General features: G+C 36.1%; 1 protein-coding gene across 6 annotated transcripts in view; it reads right to left on the bottom strand.

The window, feature by feature from the left end:
- The window catches only part of DYNC1I1 (dynein cytoplasmic 1 intermediate chain 1), a gene marked incomplete at both ends in the record, with an annotated part of 291,578 nt that overhangs the window by 245,420 nt on the left and 29,000 nt on the right, over positions 1-17,158 (bottom strand). The gene's annotated exons all lie outside the window — the stretch shown is intronic.

Here is a 17,158-nt window from a genome sequence, read left to right as displayed (position 1 = left end):
GTCTGTGTTTTAATAAGCCTGCACAGTCACCTCTTCCCCCAGCTTCAAGAATTCTGATGCCCTCTAAAGGCTGAGCACCAGTGGCTTAGAAACATTAGATAGTGGAGATAGAGACTTCAGTGTTTGTCCAGAATCACCTGGGCTTCCCCACCCAGCAGTCAAACCCCAGAGAGTATACTTAGTGCACTGAAAGGGAAAACGTTTCTGAACCAAACTTATGAAGCTCTATGAGGCAGGCCAGGTGCAAAGATGAGCAAGAGTGAAGGAAGATGTGTGGGACAAAATGGATGCGGCGTACAACCTATAAATAAGTGGCTCAGGAGTCTATCTTAGATCTAAAATTAAAAACGTAGGCAAGGAATTCTAGACATCCTGGGCGGTGGAACCACAGGACCCTCCCAAACTGAGCTGGCATTGTCCTGGAGTGACATAGTGTACACATCTCCCCAGGGCTGGTGCTGGACTACCACCTGAAAATCTTATGAAATGAAAATTGAGTCTTAATAAAGAATAAAAAAGAAACTTCTTGAAGTGTGAGAAGATTGTTTGGAGTAGCTCATGGTGCAAAGGTACCTAGCTGACCACTAGGACAATCCAGCGCACACAACTTCTGTCTATCTGCTCTTGACTGGACATCATGGATCTTACAAAAAAAATTATTTCCTTCACAAGTCACTATGCCATTCCCCTTTCTGTTTCTGATTCAGTTGAGATTTTTGTCTATCAACTCAGATTAATATTAGTATGGCTAACTAGCATGGCTAGCTACTTAAAAAGTTTCAGTTCTGAGAAAGATTAAACTTAAATTATGACTTAGCCATAATCTATTGATATTTACCCAAAGCAGAAAAAAGATCTTGTTATGCAGACTCACTCCCAAATACCAAGAAAGGATGTATCCTATCACTACAGCATGAGAAATATGTACATCACCATTGGAATTCTAGAAATTAAACACTGTGGCTCTTCTCTCATTTCCAAAAGGAAAGGAATTTTAAGAGAACCCTTACTGATATTATAAACATTCAAACACTATTTTTAATGCAGTAGGAAATAAATAAAATCATAAAGTTGTTTGCAAAAGTAGGATATCCTGGCTTTGTCCCTACATTTTGAACCAACCTCTGTTCCTTTTAAAGTCATGCACAACAGAACTTCAGCTTCTAAAGCTACTGTAGCTGCATCCCAAAATACAGAAGCCAAACATAGTTCCCTGCCAACATGGATGTGGCAATGAAAACACACTAGAGTTCAAAGAAACCAATACATAGCTCCTATAAATAAAGATAAAAAGTTTAAATGCAAAAATCATTTTGTCAAGAACTTGGTGGGTGGATGGGGGTTGGCTCTGGAAGATAAAAGGCAACTGAGCTCTTTGGGCAGAGACTTAACTTGAAGTTTATCTTAACTTTATTTTATTGAAATAAAATTTACATACCATAAAATCTTTCCTTCAAAGCACACAATTTGTTTTTAAAAAACTCACAAAGTCGGGCAACTATCATTACCATCTAATTGCACAACCGTTTTGTTTCCCCTGAAAGACAGGCCATACCCATTGGCAGTCAATTTCCATTCCCTCTTTCCCTAAAGCTTGGCAACTACTAATCTACTGTCTGTCTACTTTCATACAGATGAAATGATGCAATATGCAGCCTCTTGTGTCTCACTTTTTCACATAGTTTAATGTTTTCAAGGTTCATTGGTGTGGCATGTATCAATATTTCTGTTTATTGATGCCTAATATTTCATCATATGGACATACATTATTTATAATCCATTCATTAACTGGTAGAAATTTGTTTCCATTTATGGCTATTATGAATAATATTGCTGTAAGCATTTGTGTACAGGTGTGGACATGTGGTTTCAATTCCCTTGGGTATGTACCTAGGAGTAGAATTTCTGGGCATACAGTGATGTCAGTGTTTCTGTTTAACCTTTGAGAAACTGCCAAACTGTTTTCCAAAGTGGCTGCATCTTTTAAATTTCCATTAGCAATGTATGAAGGTTCTAATTTCTTTCCATCCTCCTCACCCATTATCTTTTTTTGCTCCTTTTTTCACAGCATCCTAGTGAGTATAAGGTGGCACCTCACTGTGATTTTCATTTACATTTCTCTGCTTAATAATGATGTCCATGACCTTTTCCAGGTCCTTGTTGGTGTTTTAAATATTTTTTGATATATGTTTATTCTAATTACTAAATTTGGACTCTGGTTTGTTCTAGAGTTTTAAGAAATTTGTATATATTTTGGATACATATCTTTGTTGAATATATGACTTCTACATAAATTCTGATATTCTGATTTCAGGCAATAGCATTATATATGGCAAACTTGATGTTTATGTATTTTGTATTTAAGAAGAATGAAGAAATCTGAAGGAAGATTACTGTATGGTCATTTTAGGACTCAAAAGGAGACACAGTATGGAAGAACTGGCATTACATAAGCTAAAGCATTAAGTAAAATGATTTCCAGGAAAATTTGACAGGTGCCATGAACTAATCTTCATGGATAGGCTTATTCTTAATGGAATTTACATTTTCTGACCTATCACTGATATTGGTAGGTAAAGTTACAAGACAGAATCAGCCTGACAGTAGTAATATTTTTTAATGTGATAATTTAAGCATCTGCACCAACCAAGACATAGAGAAGCAGAATTAATATGCAGCTCAGTTATCTAAGAAACTCTCCAAATTTAATAAATTGTAACTGTCTCTGTGTGTGTGTGTGTGTGTGTGTGTGTGTGTGTGTGTGTGTGTGTGTGGTTCTGGGGATTGAACCTAAGGATATTCTACCTTCAATCTATACTCTCAGCCTTTTTATGTTTTATTTGGAAATAGGGTCTTGGCTAAATTGCTTAAAGCCTTGATAAATTGCTGAGGCCAGCTTTGAACCTGTAATCCTCCTCTCTCAGGCTTCCAAGTACTGAGATTACAGCTGTCTGCCACCATGCCTGGCTCCTCAATTGTCCTGAATGACAATTTCAGAGTGTTCAGTGACTGGAAACTATGCTGCTGATGCCATATCTGTTACTCGGTGGTAGGAAAAGAATATGAGTAGATAAGACAGCAATCAGGAGGTTGGGTCAGGAGTTAGTGTGTGACACTCAAAAGCCAGGAAACCCCAAGGGGTTCATGCAATAATGGGATATTTCTGTAGCAGTCAATCAAACAGATAAAAGTAGGAGCAGATGTTCTCAGAGACAAGGAGTTATTGGGCCAGATGCCAAAGATCCAAAAATAAAAAAGATGTCTGCACTGTGCCCATACTCAATTCTACTGATTTGTATTCTTGCTTATTCACATTTAATCCCCAGGGTACATTTGAGACAGTGTCAAAGATCTTGCTAGTATTCTAAAATTTCTTCAGGCAAGTTATTTAAAAAATTAGCCTACTGAAGTAAAGGTGATAAGAGTTCCACTTTCTTGTTTGACATATATATAAATGGAGGGAAGGAGAGTTTCCTAGACAACTGGCAATGAAACTACTTTAGTCATCATCATTTTCCAGCAACAACAAACAATGTCTGAGCAAGGCACTATTCCATATCTTTATGATACAAAGAGAATAAGAGAACAGAACGTATGCCTCAAAAGGCAAATAAGAATGAAAAGTAGAACATAATAATGGCCAGCCCTAGAGAGTCCATAGAAACGAATATAATAGGCAGATTACTGTTTGTTGGGATGAATAAGGTGGAAGGCCTGACATAAATCTTAAAGGAGAAACTGAATTTAGTTAAGCAAGAAGGAATGCAGATGGTGTCCTAAGGAGTTTTGTACATATACAAAAACCTGGAACCAGAATTAACATTTTGTGCCCAAGAGTCCAGCTTTTTAAAATAGAAGTTCTGAGTTGGGAGCAATGGAAAATGAATTAAGGAGTATATGGAACCAGCATTGTTGGAGGATTTCAAACATTAGGCTAAAGAACTTAGGCTCATGTAGACAATGAGGAGTTCCTGGAAGTTATTAAGAAAATGATAGCTACCAAGCAATATTTAAAATATGTAATTATGGCTGCCAGGTGTGGTGGCGCACGCTTGTAATCCCTGAGCTTGGGAGGCTGAGACAGGAGGATCGCACAGGTTTGAAGCCAGCCTCAGCTACTTAGTGAGGCTCTCAGCAACCTAGTGAGACCCTGTTTCCAAATAAAATATAAAATAGGTCTGGGAGTACAGCTTGGAGGTAGAAAGCCTCTAGGTTCCACCCCAATACCACCAAAATAAATAAATAAGTAGGTAAATAAGTAAATAAATAAATAATATAATATAATTATGGCAACAATGTGAAAAATAAAATCTTCGACCCTCTACCCTCTCTGTTTTCTTTTTGTTTTATTTGTTTGTTTGTTTTTGGTGGTACTGGGGTTCCTGGAAACCCTTCTACCTCCGGGCTACACTCCCAGAACTATTTTATATTAATTTTACTTGGAAACAGGTTCTCTTAAGCCAGCAAGGCTGGCTTTGAACCTACGCGATCCTCTGGTCTCCGCCTCCCAAGCGCAGGGATTACAAGCGTGTGCCACCACGCCCGGCTACAACCCTCTCTTTAACACATCAACAATGAGATGTTAGGTGGGGAAAGTGACTGGACCTTAGTAGTTGAGTGTGAAAAAAAAAAGGGAGAATAGAGAAAGGGTCTAAGCAAGGGGGTGATAAGTGGGATCAGAAACCAAAGAGAAGAAGTAACCAAAACATCAGTTGAAGGGAGCAGCCAGCAAAAAAAAATGACTAGATTTTTGGGCAGTGGTCCAAGCAAGTATGGAGAGGTAGTCCAGAGAACTGAGAAATCACAAGGAAAGGAAGGTAAGTGCTGTGTTTTGGAGAGACTCGACAATGCAGGGTAGACTGTAGTTGCTGATTGGCTATGGAGGCTGAAGGAAAAGGAATGCATTGTATATTATTTCATAGCTTTATATCTCATAAGAAGAAAAACAAGTGGTATAACAGAAGACACAGGTGACTAGAGAGAAAGATCTGCTTTGGGGAAAAAATGAATATTTTAATCGAAGAATTTGTGGCCAAAGTTTTTCTAGTTGTAATACCAACTCCCAGAAGATGAAAAAACTGAAACTGTGGCCTTTGGGATCCACCTACTGAGATTCCCAAGAGAAAAATGCTGCATTCATAAGAAAAGGAGCCAAGGGCATAGAAGTTCATGTGACATGAAAGACATTTTAAAAAACAAAAAGAAATTAGTTTCCCAAATGCTGTACTCTAATAAAATTAGGTGCTAAGGCGTGACACTTCAAGAACAGAATTTTAGAATTGAGACTGGGCAACGCATGTGAAGCAGGAACTCAATGCCAAGGACTACCTGGCTTTGCAGTTCCCTTGTCGCGCACACACAGACTTACCACATGTGTCCAGAGTAGGACCTTTTCTCTAAGTACTGAGGAGTAGCTTGATGGTTGGCCTTTTCTAATTACCTCGAGTTTCCATTCTTTTATATTCAGATTTTTAAAATCTTTATTTTTTAGGAAGCATTTGTTTCATTTTTATATTTGCTTCTAGCCATGCAGAGATATTAGTTTGGCAGGTAGAGCATTCTTCCTGAACAAAACCAAATTTCGCCTCTGGTTCAGTCAATAGGCACAGCCAAAGGGTTTGTCATGAATCTCATAGCACAAGTAAATTTTATGAAATTTCTAGATGGAAAGAGTTAAAACAGTCATGGTTGTAACAGAATTTGGCAACACTGGTAGAAGGTCTGTTACCAAGCACCCATTTTACAAAGGAAATTGAAAGTTAAGAACAATAAGGACAGATGGTTCATTAAGTATGTTTTCTCCAATATTACACACAAATGACAATCAAATATAAAAATTGCTTAGGAATAACATTTTTTTCTTTGTATTTTTGATCCAGTTTTCATAAAATTTGTAACAAAAATCTATGCAGTTACAGAATTTTTGAGGTCGCTGAGTAAAACTGTAAATGCACACTTCTGTACCAATTAGCCTTCATTATTCTGAAATTTAATGAAAGAGAACACTGTCTTTGTGAAAATCTAATTGATAGTATGGGACAGAAAGTACCTAATAACAGCTTACTCAAAATTCTTGAAGGCACATAATAGAGACTAAAAACTAGAAGCTTCTCAAGAAATGTTTGAAGACAAATTAAAATTTTTAATTTTTAGTACTGGGGATTGAACCCAGAGGCATTCTCTTTCTGAGCTACAACCCCAAACCTCAACCTTTTTTATTTGGAAACAGGATCTCATTTAATTGGCCTCAAACTTGCAATCCTCCTATCTCAGCCTTCCACATACTGAAATTACAGATATGTGCCAGCAATGAATAATGATAGTAAAAATTATTACTACTAATATTATTGCAGTAATTATTATTTTGAAAGGTAAATGAGTATTTCTTCTCTCTATTGTGATGAAAATTTTATTGTATCTGTTTAACCCAATCATAAAATCTTCTCAGGAGTCAGCATCCATTCATATTTACAGATTCTGAAACACATCTTCTATTACAATTTGAAACATATACACACATGTTACAAGATGCTGTTCCATATTTCAATTTTCATAGAAAGTGCGATTGGATGCTATTGGAGAGATGGAGGTTGTCAACTGCTGGAGAGCACAACTCATGTGACTCCCAAGAAAATTCTAGGACTTGTTAAATAGAAAAACCTTGAAAATTAAGTCAAACTACTAGAGATCTAAACTAATCACTGAAGAACATCTGACAGGGCCAGCTAGGGATGTGGCTTAGTGACAGAGAACTTGCCTAGCATGTGCGAGGAGGCCCCAAGTTCAATCCCCATCACCACAAAACAATACAATGCAACAAACAAACAAAGAGGACATTAGACAAAACTTGGAGAATAAGCTAAACAAAATCTTCTTCAACAAAGACTACTGAGATTTTTACTGTTCTGTTTGTCAAATGGCAATAACTTTAAAATGTGAAGGAAAAAAAAAAAAGACCAGGTGTGGCGCCATATGCCTGTAATCCTAGTACTTGGGAGGCCAAGACAGGAGGATTGCAGGTTCAAGACCAGGCTCAGCAATATAGTGAGGCTCTCAGGAACCTAGTGAGATCCTGTTTCAAAACAAAAAGTAAAAAGTGGTGGGGGTGTAACTTGGATAAAGAATATTCCTGGGCTCAAACCCCAGGAACCCCCTCCCCCAAAAAAAGGAAAAGAAAAAAATAAGTGAAAGGATCTCTAGAACTGTCCGGTTAGATTTTCTGTAATTCTCACCACCATCTTGAGACTGATACTTGTCTGTTGTGGCCTTATAGAATTAGTTTTACTTCTTATTTGTGACAGAGTGAGCTCTATTTTACTGGAGCCATTTGTGATGGTGCCTGGTGGGTTTGGAACTAAGATTCATCCTCTCTCAGTCAAAAATGCAGAGAAAAAAGTTGAGAGAAGAGGCCAACTCCTACAAATAGTGTCTCTTAAAGACTGGAAGAAATTTCCAGTCTCTCCTTCTTCAGAGGAGGCACAGCCAAAATCTTGGTCACTGCTTCAATTTTCCTTCCTTTTCTCTTTGGTCCCAAATATTCAAACAATCTTGTCAAGAGTTTAATATACCAACACATAAAGGAAATATAATCGTGGCGTTCATGAAATCAGTAGCCTAACTATTCTCTAAGTTAGTGGGTTTAACAATTTAGAGGGATAAGCCACAGCCTCTCTCCTCTTAGGCAGACTCAGCCCATCTGCCGGAAGCCTGGAGATCTTGTGGACAAGTTTGTTCTTATCTTCTCTTCATAAGGCAGCAACAACAAAACATTTTAAATATGATCTCGCTGGGTGCGGTGGCACACACTTGTAATCCCCACACTTGGGAAGCAGAGACAGGAGGATCGCGCAGGTTCAAAGCCAGTCTTGCTGGCTTAAGAGACCCTGCTTCCCAAAAAAAAAAAGAGTATAAAATAGGTCTGGGAGTGTAGCCCGGAGGTAGAAGGGCTTCCAGGAACCCCATTACCACCAAAATAAATAAATAAATAAATAAATAAATAAATAAATAAATAAATATGATCTCTCCCTCAAACTGTTCCATTGCAACCCCAAAGTTCAATGATGTATTTTTTTTTACTTCCCAAGCTTATAAGTTCTCTCTCTCCTCTGATATTTTAACTTGCTCTTTTTATCCTGTCATTTTCTTTCTCCCTTCTAACATCTTTAGCTCACTTTACCTATCACAATGGCCTAAAAGAGAAAACATACTTTTAGTACGTCGTTAAGTATGTGCCTGTTAAAAGCCAAGATGATTCGTACTTATTTTCTTATTTTTACTTGCAGTTTTACTGAAGTTGTTTTTTGAAACATCATATCTCCCATATTTCTCTCTGTGGCTATTTGTTTTGTTGATCACATCATTAGCGCACACATCCAGAATCCAGTGACAAGGCATTGGTGGCCCAACGTGGAATAGTGGGAAGCAGAATTTGCCTTGAAACAATTTTAAAACATGGGTAGTAATTTGAATGAAAGAATAGTTTATATGATGCTAGAGGTCAGGCAGTGAAGAACAGTGATATACCAGAGAGAGAAAACAAGCAAGATGAGCCCTACAACTGCCCCAGTTTACTGCCCTGAGTGAGTTTCCAGGTCATGGTGTGGGGACAGAGCCCAGAGAGAATTCAACAGACCCCCTAAGTTGTAAAGAAAGGGTCCAGGTGAAACAGGTGGTTAAAATGCACAGGACAAAATAGCAGAGAGAAGAAAACCACGCAAAATAAGAACTCTGACTGCAAAAGGTTACCCTTGAGATTAAACTCAGTATCAATCAGTACATACATGCCAGAAAACTACCTGAGGCCCAGGAAAGAATTTCCTGAAAGGATTAAAGGAAACTGTACTGAGTATTCATACAGAAATGTTTTCATAAGACTGAAAAACCTCAAGGTTAATGAGAAATTGTTTAGAATACATATAAAGGTATTGCATCAGTAATAGGAATTAATTAGCCCTAGATGGAGCACTTCTAAAGTACAAGTTGAAAAGTAAAAGTAAAACTCTTAAAAACAAGACTTAAAAGGATGAAACTGTTTTCAAGTTAATTAACAATATTTTCAAAAATACTCAAGAGATTTGTAGGAATTCACATGTACCCAACACTTAAAGTGCACAATGCCTCATATCAATGCAGAATTACCAAACTTGTGGGAAAACATCAGTAAGATGGCAAAATAGGAGGTTTAGGACTTTCCCTTCACCCACAGGAGCCCCAAATAAACACACAAATCAATTCTCTCCAAGAAAAATCCATAAACCAGCTGAGACATTCTTGTATATTGAGCAATGGAGCAAAAAATTTTTTTCTTTAAAATCAGTAGGAAAACTTGAGATGTGCTGTAGCCCTGGCACTGTGTCATGAAATCAGAGAGGATCCCTCATCTCTGATCTCCTCCCTGGGGAGGGAATGTTTGGACCATTCATTGGGTGTCTCCATTCTTATAAGCTGCTACCAGAGGGACTGACTGACTCCTAAGGTATCTATCTCTGGAAGCTGATAGGGCTGAGCATTCACTGTCTCTTGGAACTAAGAGAAGAGAAGAGGGAGGGAACTTTGAACAGGTACTCAACCTCTTCCCATTTCTCTATTCACTAGGTAAGCACAGAGCAGTTCCTAGCTTTCCCAGGAAAGGTTTATCAAAATCTCAAACTTTTCCAGCTGCTACCCAAATGTCTGTATTCTAATGAGGCTGCATGTGGAAGCTAACAAGGGAGGCAATCTGTAGTCCCCTAGAAGCATGAACACATTCCAAGATTCCCCCTTCCTAAGATTTACTCTAGTGATAAAAAGAAGGCTCCAGCTTCTTTTTAGGAACAGTTGGACTATGCAACAAGTGTCATTCCTCCAGATGCCACAGAAGGTCTGACTGCTAACTCACCTATTTGAGGAGCTGGTGAGATCAGTTTTTACTGGCTCAGTAGTCAACTGGATTCTACAGAGGATAAACAGTAGCTCTGAATGCCTCTGCAGGCTCTTTTCATGAATCCTCATGCCAGCTAGCTTTAGCAATGAAGCCCAGCTCCCAGTTTCTTCCTGGAAGGGGTTACAGTGCACATCTTGTATCACAACTTTTTATTTTTAGCTTCTACCCAAGGATTTGGCTTTGAATTTGCCAATCTCTTGGTGCTGATAGGGCAAGTAATTACTAGTCCCTAGGAGTTTAAATTAGTCTCTGGATATGTCCTGTGCCTCTCCCTCCCTGCAACTTACTCCAGCAATAAAAAAAAAAACACAAAACTTCTTGTTCAACAGTCTGAACAAGTGTAAAGGCATTTGCCACAGCTCCCTCTTCGGCTCCAGGCAGAGCAAGCGTATGATAGACTCCAGTTCTCAGCATCTTTCTAAGGAAAGAAGGAATTGGTCCACACTTCTAGCATCCTAACCTTTTTAGTTGCTTCCTGAGGGACTTTTCCTAACTTGCCTGTTTTAGACAAAGAGAAATAGCTATTTTATCAAGTGTGCAGAAAACAACACAGAGATTTAAGGAAAATTAAGAAATAGGGAAATGTGTTCCAAATAAAAGAACAAGATGAATCTGTAAAAAGCAACACTGATAAAATGGAGACAGGTGATTTACCCAATGGAAAATTCAAAATTTTCAATTGTAAAGATGCTCATTGAAGTCGGGAGAGCAATACATGAACAAAGTGAGAATCTCAACAAAGAATTAAAAACTTTAAAAAGTACTAGACTGAAATAATAGTGCTGATGGATATAATAACTGAAATTAAAAATTCAGTAGAGAGGATTAAGCAGAATAATGCATCAGAGAATTTGAAAACAGGTCAGTGGAAATCATTCAGTTAGAAGAACAAAGAGAAAATGAAAAATAAAAAGAATAAAGTAAAAACAGTTCAACTTTGTGAAACCCTGTTTTAAAATAGAAAAGGGCTGGTGGTATAACTCAGACGTAGGATGCTCCTGGGTTCCACACTCAATCATACACACACACACACACACACACACACACACACACACACACAAACTAAAGATTGTTCAAGGGAATTAAGTGATAATATCTAGTGGACCAACATATTTATTATGGGAGTCTTAGAAAAGAACAATCAGAAAACTTATTCAATGAAACAATGACTGAAAAATTCCTTCCCAAACCTAAAGAAGGAAATAGAAACCCAGAAATAGAAACCTCCCCCCCCAAATCAAATGGGATCAATCCAAAGAGACCCATACCCATATACTTTATAATCAAATTGTCAAAGTCTAGAAACAAAGAGAAACCTTTTTGTGTGTGCGTGGGTCTGGGGATGGAAACCGGGGCATTTGATCTCCAAGCTACACCCCTGCCCTATTTTTTATTCTTTATTTGGAAACAGGGTCTCACTAAGTTGCAAAGGGCCTCACTAAGTAGCTGAGGCTGTCTGCGAACCACAATCCTCCTGTCTTAGCCTCCTGAATGCTGGGATTACAAGCGTGCACCACCACACCCAGCTAAAGAGAAACCTTTAAGAAGAGAAAATCAGCTTGTTATCTACAGGGAAAATTCATAAGACTATAAGCAGACTCTTTCAGCAGAAACCAGCAGCTAGAAGGGAATACTTAAAAAAAATTTTTACTGACCAAGAATAGAGTGACGAAAAACATGTACTTCAAAGATTAAGAAGAGACAGACTTTCTCAAAAGACAAAAGCTGAAGAAGTTCACTAACACTACACCTAACTTACAAGAAATGCTAAAGGAAATTCTAGATGAAATGAAAGAAAGACAAACAGCAACACAAGAGCATTAAAATTATGAAATTCATTGGTAAAGATAAATATATGGACAATAATAGAATAATGTATTACTATAATGATGGTAGATAAACAGCTTTTAATTCAAGTATAAAAGTAAAAAGACAAAAGCATTAAAATAAGTGTACCTAAATTATGTCAATAGATACATGGTATGAACATAGGTGAATTGTGGTATCAATAGCCTATGATATGGGATAGGGGATATAGAAGTGTAAAGAGTTTTTGTATGTAATAGAAACTGCTGTCAGCTTCAAACATTACAACTATATTTTATGTAAGCTCCATGGTAAAATCAGAAAATACTGATGGAAGTTCATAAAAAAGACAACAAAACCTATCAATACAAACAACAAAACTCAAAAGAAAACAGCAAGAGGGGAAAAAGAGACAATAGAACATAAGACAAAATATAGTTAATAAATAATAATTAAATCTTTTATAAGATAATTACTTAACTGTAAATAGATTAAAGTCAATACCAAGAGATAAAAAATGCTGAATGAATTTTTAAAAACGCAAGATCTAAACATATGATGTTTACAAGAAACTCATTTTAAATTCAAGAACATAAGATAGGTATGGTAGTGCATACCTGTAATTCAGGACTTGAAGGTTAAGACAGAAGGATCACAGGTTCATAGCCAGCCTTAGTAATTTAGCAAGACTCTCAGCAACCTAGCAAGATTCTATTTCAAAGCAAAATAAATAAATAAATAAATAAATAAATAAATAAATAAATAGGGCTGGGGTATAGTTTAGAAGTAAAATGCCTCTGGATTCATTTCCCAGTACCACTAAAGTAAAATAAAGTAAAATTCAAGAACACATGTAAGCTTAGGTGAAGGGGTAGAAAAACATATTTGTGCAACTGGTAACCAGAATAAAGCAAAATGCCTATACCTATATCAGACAAAATAGACTTTATGTTAAAAAAAAGGGTTTCTGGAGACAAAAGCTTATTATATATAAAAGTATCAAGTCAACAGAAAGAAAAAAAAAGGCAAATATATATGCACTCAATAACAAAGTACCTAAGTATATAAGGTGAATATTCACAGATCTGAATGAAGAATTTGATAACAATGCAATAACAGTAAGAGACTTCACTAGCTCATTTTAATAATAGATAAAAATCTTTAAACAGTGGATTTGAATAATATTATAGACTAAATCGGCCTCACATAATCAGGACCAACTAACAGCAGCAAATGCATTCTTCACAAGACTATATGGAACATTCTTCATCATAGATCATATGTTAGGCCACAAAAATAGCAAATTACGAAGAACAAAATCATACTAGTATATGTTATGACCAAAATGGAATAAAACTAGAAATCATTAATAAATAGAAGAAAAACTGGGAAATTCATGAACACATGGAAATTAAATTACACCTTATTAGACAACCACAGGGTCAAAGAAAGAATCAAAAGAAAATTTAAAAACTATCTGATAATATTAAAATATAAACAAAACATACCAAATCTCATGGAATACAGCAAAAATAGTTCTAAGAAGAAGGTTTATAGCAATAGAACCCGACAGGATAAATGTTTCAAACAATCTAATATATCACAAGGAACTAGAAAAAGGAAAAACTAAAGCATAGCTAGCCAAATGAAAGAATTAATAAAGATCAACACAGAGACACATCACATATATATAATTTCAATTTTTTAAATTACCAAACATGCAAAGAAGGAAAACTTGACTAAGTGAAAAGTTAAGGTAACGAGTAGAAACTGACCCAGAACTGACATAGAGGAAGGGTAAAAAGAAAAGATATTAAAGCTACATTACTTGTGTTCAAAAAGATTTGTAAAAACATGAAAACTATAAAAGAGACACAAATTGAATTTCCAGAGATAAAATTAAAATGCATCAAATCAGAAATTGCAAAATAAAAGATTAGTGAACATGAAAACATATCAACAAAAAGTATCCAAAATAAAATTCAAAAGAAAACAAAATGGAGCAATGAACTGTGGAAAAATTACATGTTACCTGATATTCATGTGATTTTAGTTCCCAGAAGAGGAAGTAAAAAGATGATAAAATATTTGAAAAAGAGATAGTTTATTTTTTTCAAATTTGCTTAAAACTACAAACCTATAGATCTAAGAATCTCAATGATAAAAATGATTAATCTCTAGCCATACTTCTTAGTAGAAGAACACAAAATTTATCAATATCAGGAAGGAAAAGTGACTATATATGTAGTCATGAAGTTATTAAAAAAGGATAAGTGAATGTGAAACACAGTTTTATGCAAAAAAATACCCAGAAATAAAAAAATGGGCAGATTACGGCAAATATGAAACACCAAAGCTCAGTCTAGAAAGTATATTGTTATTAGCACCTTTGTTATTAAAATTACTGAATTTGTAGTTTAAAACTTTATCTATAACATAATCTCTAACCCAAATAGTTTTATGGTTGGAAGGTTATACTACCAAATATTTAAGAAAATTATGTCACCAGAAGTATGATCCACAAACACACAAAATTTTAACCTAAATTTGTCAAAATTAAAGTGGTTTGCTTGCTTAATGACACTAGTTAGAAAATGAATAACAAGCCACACATTGGGAAAAATTATTTACAAAGTTTATATTGGATTGAAGATTGTTATCAAAATTTATAAAGAACTAATAAAACCCAATGCTGAGCCGGGCGTGGTGGCGCACGCTTGTAATCCCTGCACTTGGGAGGTGGAGACAGGAGGATCGCGCATGTTCGAAGCCGCCACGCTGGCTTAAGAGACCCTGCTTCCAAGTAAAAATTATAAAAATAGGTCTGGGATTGTAACCCGGAGGTAGAAGGGCTTCCAGGAACCCCAGTACCACCAAAAATAAATAAATAAATAAATAAATAAATAAATAATACAAAAAGTATAAAGATAAAAGATTTATGAAGACATTTCATCAGAGAAGACAATGAGATGGAAAATAAGCACATAAAGAAATATTTGACATCATTACGGATATGCAAATTAAACCCACAGTGGTTTATCTCTATATTCTTTTAACATGGTTTAAAAATTAGATGGGCATGGTAGTGCATGTAATCCCAGTACTTGAAGGCTGAGACAGGTTTGCAGATTTGAGGGCCAGCCTCAGAAATGTAGCAAGACCCTGTTTCAAAACAAAAAAAAACCTTAAAAGGTGGAGGGTGTAACTCAGAGGTAGAATGCTCTTGGGTTCGATCCTTAGTACCAAAAAGGAAAGAAAGAAAGAAGAAAGGAAGAAAAGAAGGAAGGAAGGGAGGAAGGAAGGGAGGAAGGAAGGAAAGAAGAAGAAAGAAGAAAAGTTAAGTCTTTGAAAAGTCTAAGCTAAGTGTTGCGCTTAGAATGATGGCACATGCTTGTAATCCCAGCATTTGGAATGCTGAGACAAGAGGATCCCGGTTTGCAGCCAGCCTCAGCTTCTACTTAGTGAGGCCCTCCGCAATTCAGTGAGACTCTGTTTCAAAATAAAGAATAAAAAATAGGGCTTGGGGTGTAGCTTGGAGGTAGAATGCCTCTGGGTTCTATCTCCAGTACCACAAAAAAAAAAAAAAAAAGGAAAAGTAAAGAAAAGAGAAAAAAGAAAAGAAAGAAGGAAAGAAAATCTAAGCCAAGTAATGAAAATGTGGAGAAATTGAAGCTCTCAGATACTCGGACACTGTTGGTGAGAATGTATCACAGAAAACTTTGAAAACACTCTGGAATTTTCTTTAATAATTAAATGTACAATTTGGAAATGTCTTTAATAGTTGAAAATGTGAATCTACCATATGTTTCTGTCATTCTACTTAATTTCATTTGCCCAAAAGAAATAAAGGCATCTATCTATAAAAAGATTTGTACATAAATGTTCAAGATGGTTTTATTTGTAGTAGACAAAAATTCAAAATAGCCTAAATGTATATCAGAAAGTTAGTGAATAAACAAACTATGGCATACTCATACAATAGAATATACTCAGCAATAAAAAGGAATATGCTATTGATACACATCTCATATGAATTATTGTTATTATTGAGTGAAAGAAATCATCAAAAGAATCCTGGCTATATGATTTCATTTACATGACATTCTAAGAAATGCAAACTAATCTGTAGTGAGACATAGCAGGCCAGTTGTTCTGGCCGACTGGGTAGAGGTAGGTATACAACTCAAGGGCATGAGGAAACTTTTAGGGGTGATGAATATGTTTACTATGTTGATCATGCTATTGATATCATGGATACAAAAACATGTTAAGACACCAATTTATATCATTTCACTATTTGCAATTCGTTTTATGTGAAGTATACTTCAATACTATTGTTAAATCAAGAAACAAGTCCAGCTATGGACCAGGGTCAAGCTCATGCCACAGCTTAGGATGAGGAATTAGAATTGTCTCTAAAAATATGTTGCCTCGGGCATATTTTATAAAATTATGCATATGGCCTGCACATAAGCAGTATCAAAATGGAAAAATTTCATGGAAACAGTATTTGAAATGCAGGATGGCTAAAATAATCACCTGACACATTCCCTGAGTATTCCTTCCAAACTCTCTAAGATAAGCCACTATCAGTGAGCAGAGAGTCTCCTTTCTCTTTGTCTCTCTGCCTCCCGGAATCCACATGAAAGTAAAATGTGGCAGGCGGGCAGGAGCCACTGATAGGAACCTAGAATAAGTCCTCAGCTTTAATTTGCAAAACCTATAGTGAGTTTTTGCTTGGAAAACAGATACAAATGGAAAAATTCCTAAGGGTTCCACATGAGCAATGTAATTTAGCAATGCTGCAATCCGTCTAAAAAGCTGTCGATTTAAGTACACATGGCAATCTCTGCCAGTTCCCTCCTTCTGTCTTTTTTTTTCTTTTTAACACAATGACATATTGAAGAATTCACTCTGAAGTTATCTTGAACCATAACTATATATTCACTGTTTTTCTTCTTAAGCCACATTACTTGATTTTAAATATTACAAAATGAAACACAACATGCAATGAGCTAAATAATGAAATAGTAAAAAAAAATTAGTAATTTAACAAAAGACCAATGTGTCATTTAGCTGGTGTTAGGGTATTTCCTTGATTTACCATTGTTGTGACTCAACCAAGAACTTCTGCATATAGAAAGGGATGCAGCGGATGGCATTTAACCTAAGCGTCCATCACACCTACAGTGGGCACTGAAATTGACAGAAACCCAGAGATACATGGCCAGAAACCACAAAATTTCAAAACTAATAATAAATAAATAAATATTCACTTGGAGTATATTACTTTATGTCTAGAAGAAAAAAAGTTAATTTCATAAAACACTAGGGTAAAATTTGCTATTCACATACTAAACGTATTGAGTGGTAAAGTTGGTAAATGCTTACTAACAGGTTTGGGGGGAAAGGCGCATGCCCTGGTTGGTG

The sequence above is a fragment of the Muscardinus avellanarius genome (genome assembly GCF_963383645.1).
Source record: "Muscardinus avellanarius genome assembly, chromosome: 9".
NCBI classification, from domain to species: Eukaryota; Metazoa; Chordata; class Mammalia; order Rodentia; family Gliridae; genus Muscardinus; species Muscardinus avellanarius.
This window is presented reverse-complemented; position numbering and strand designations above follow the sequence as displayed.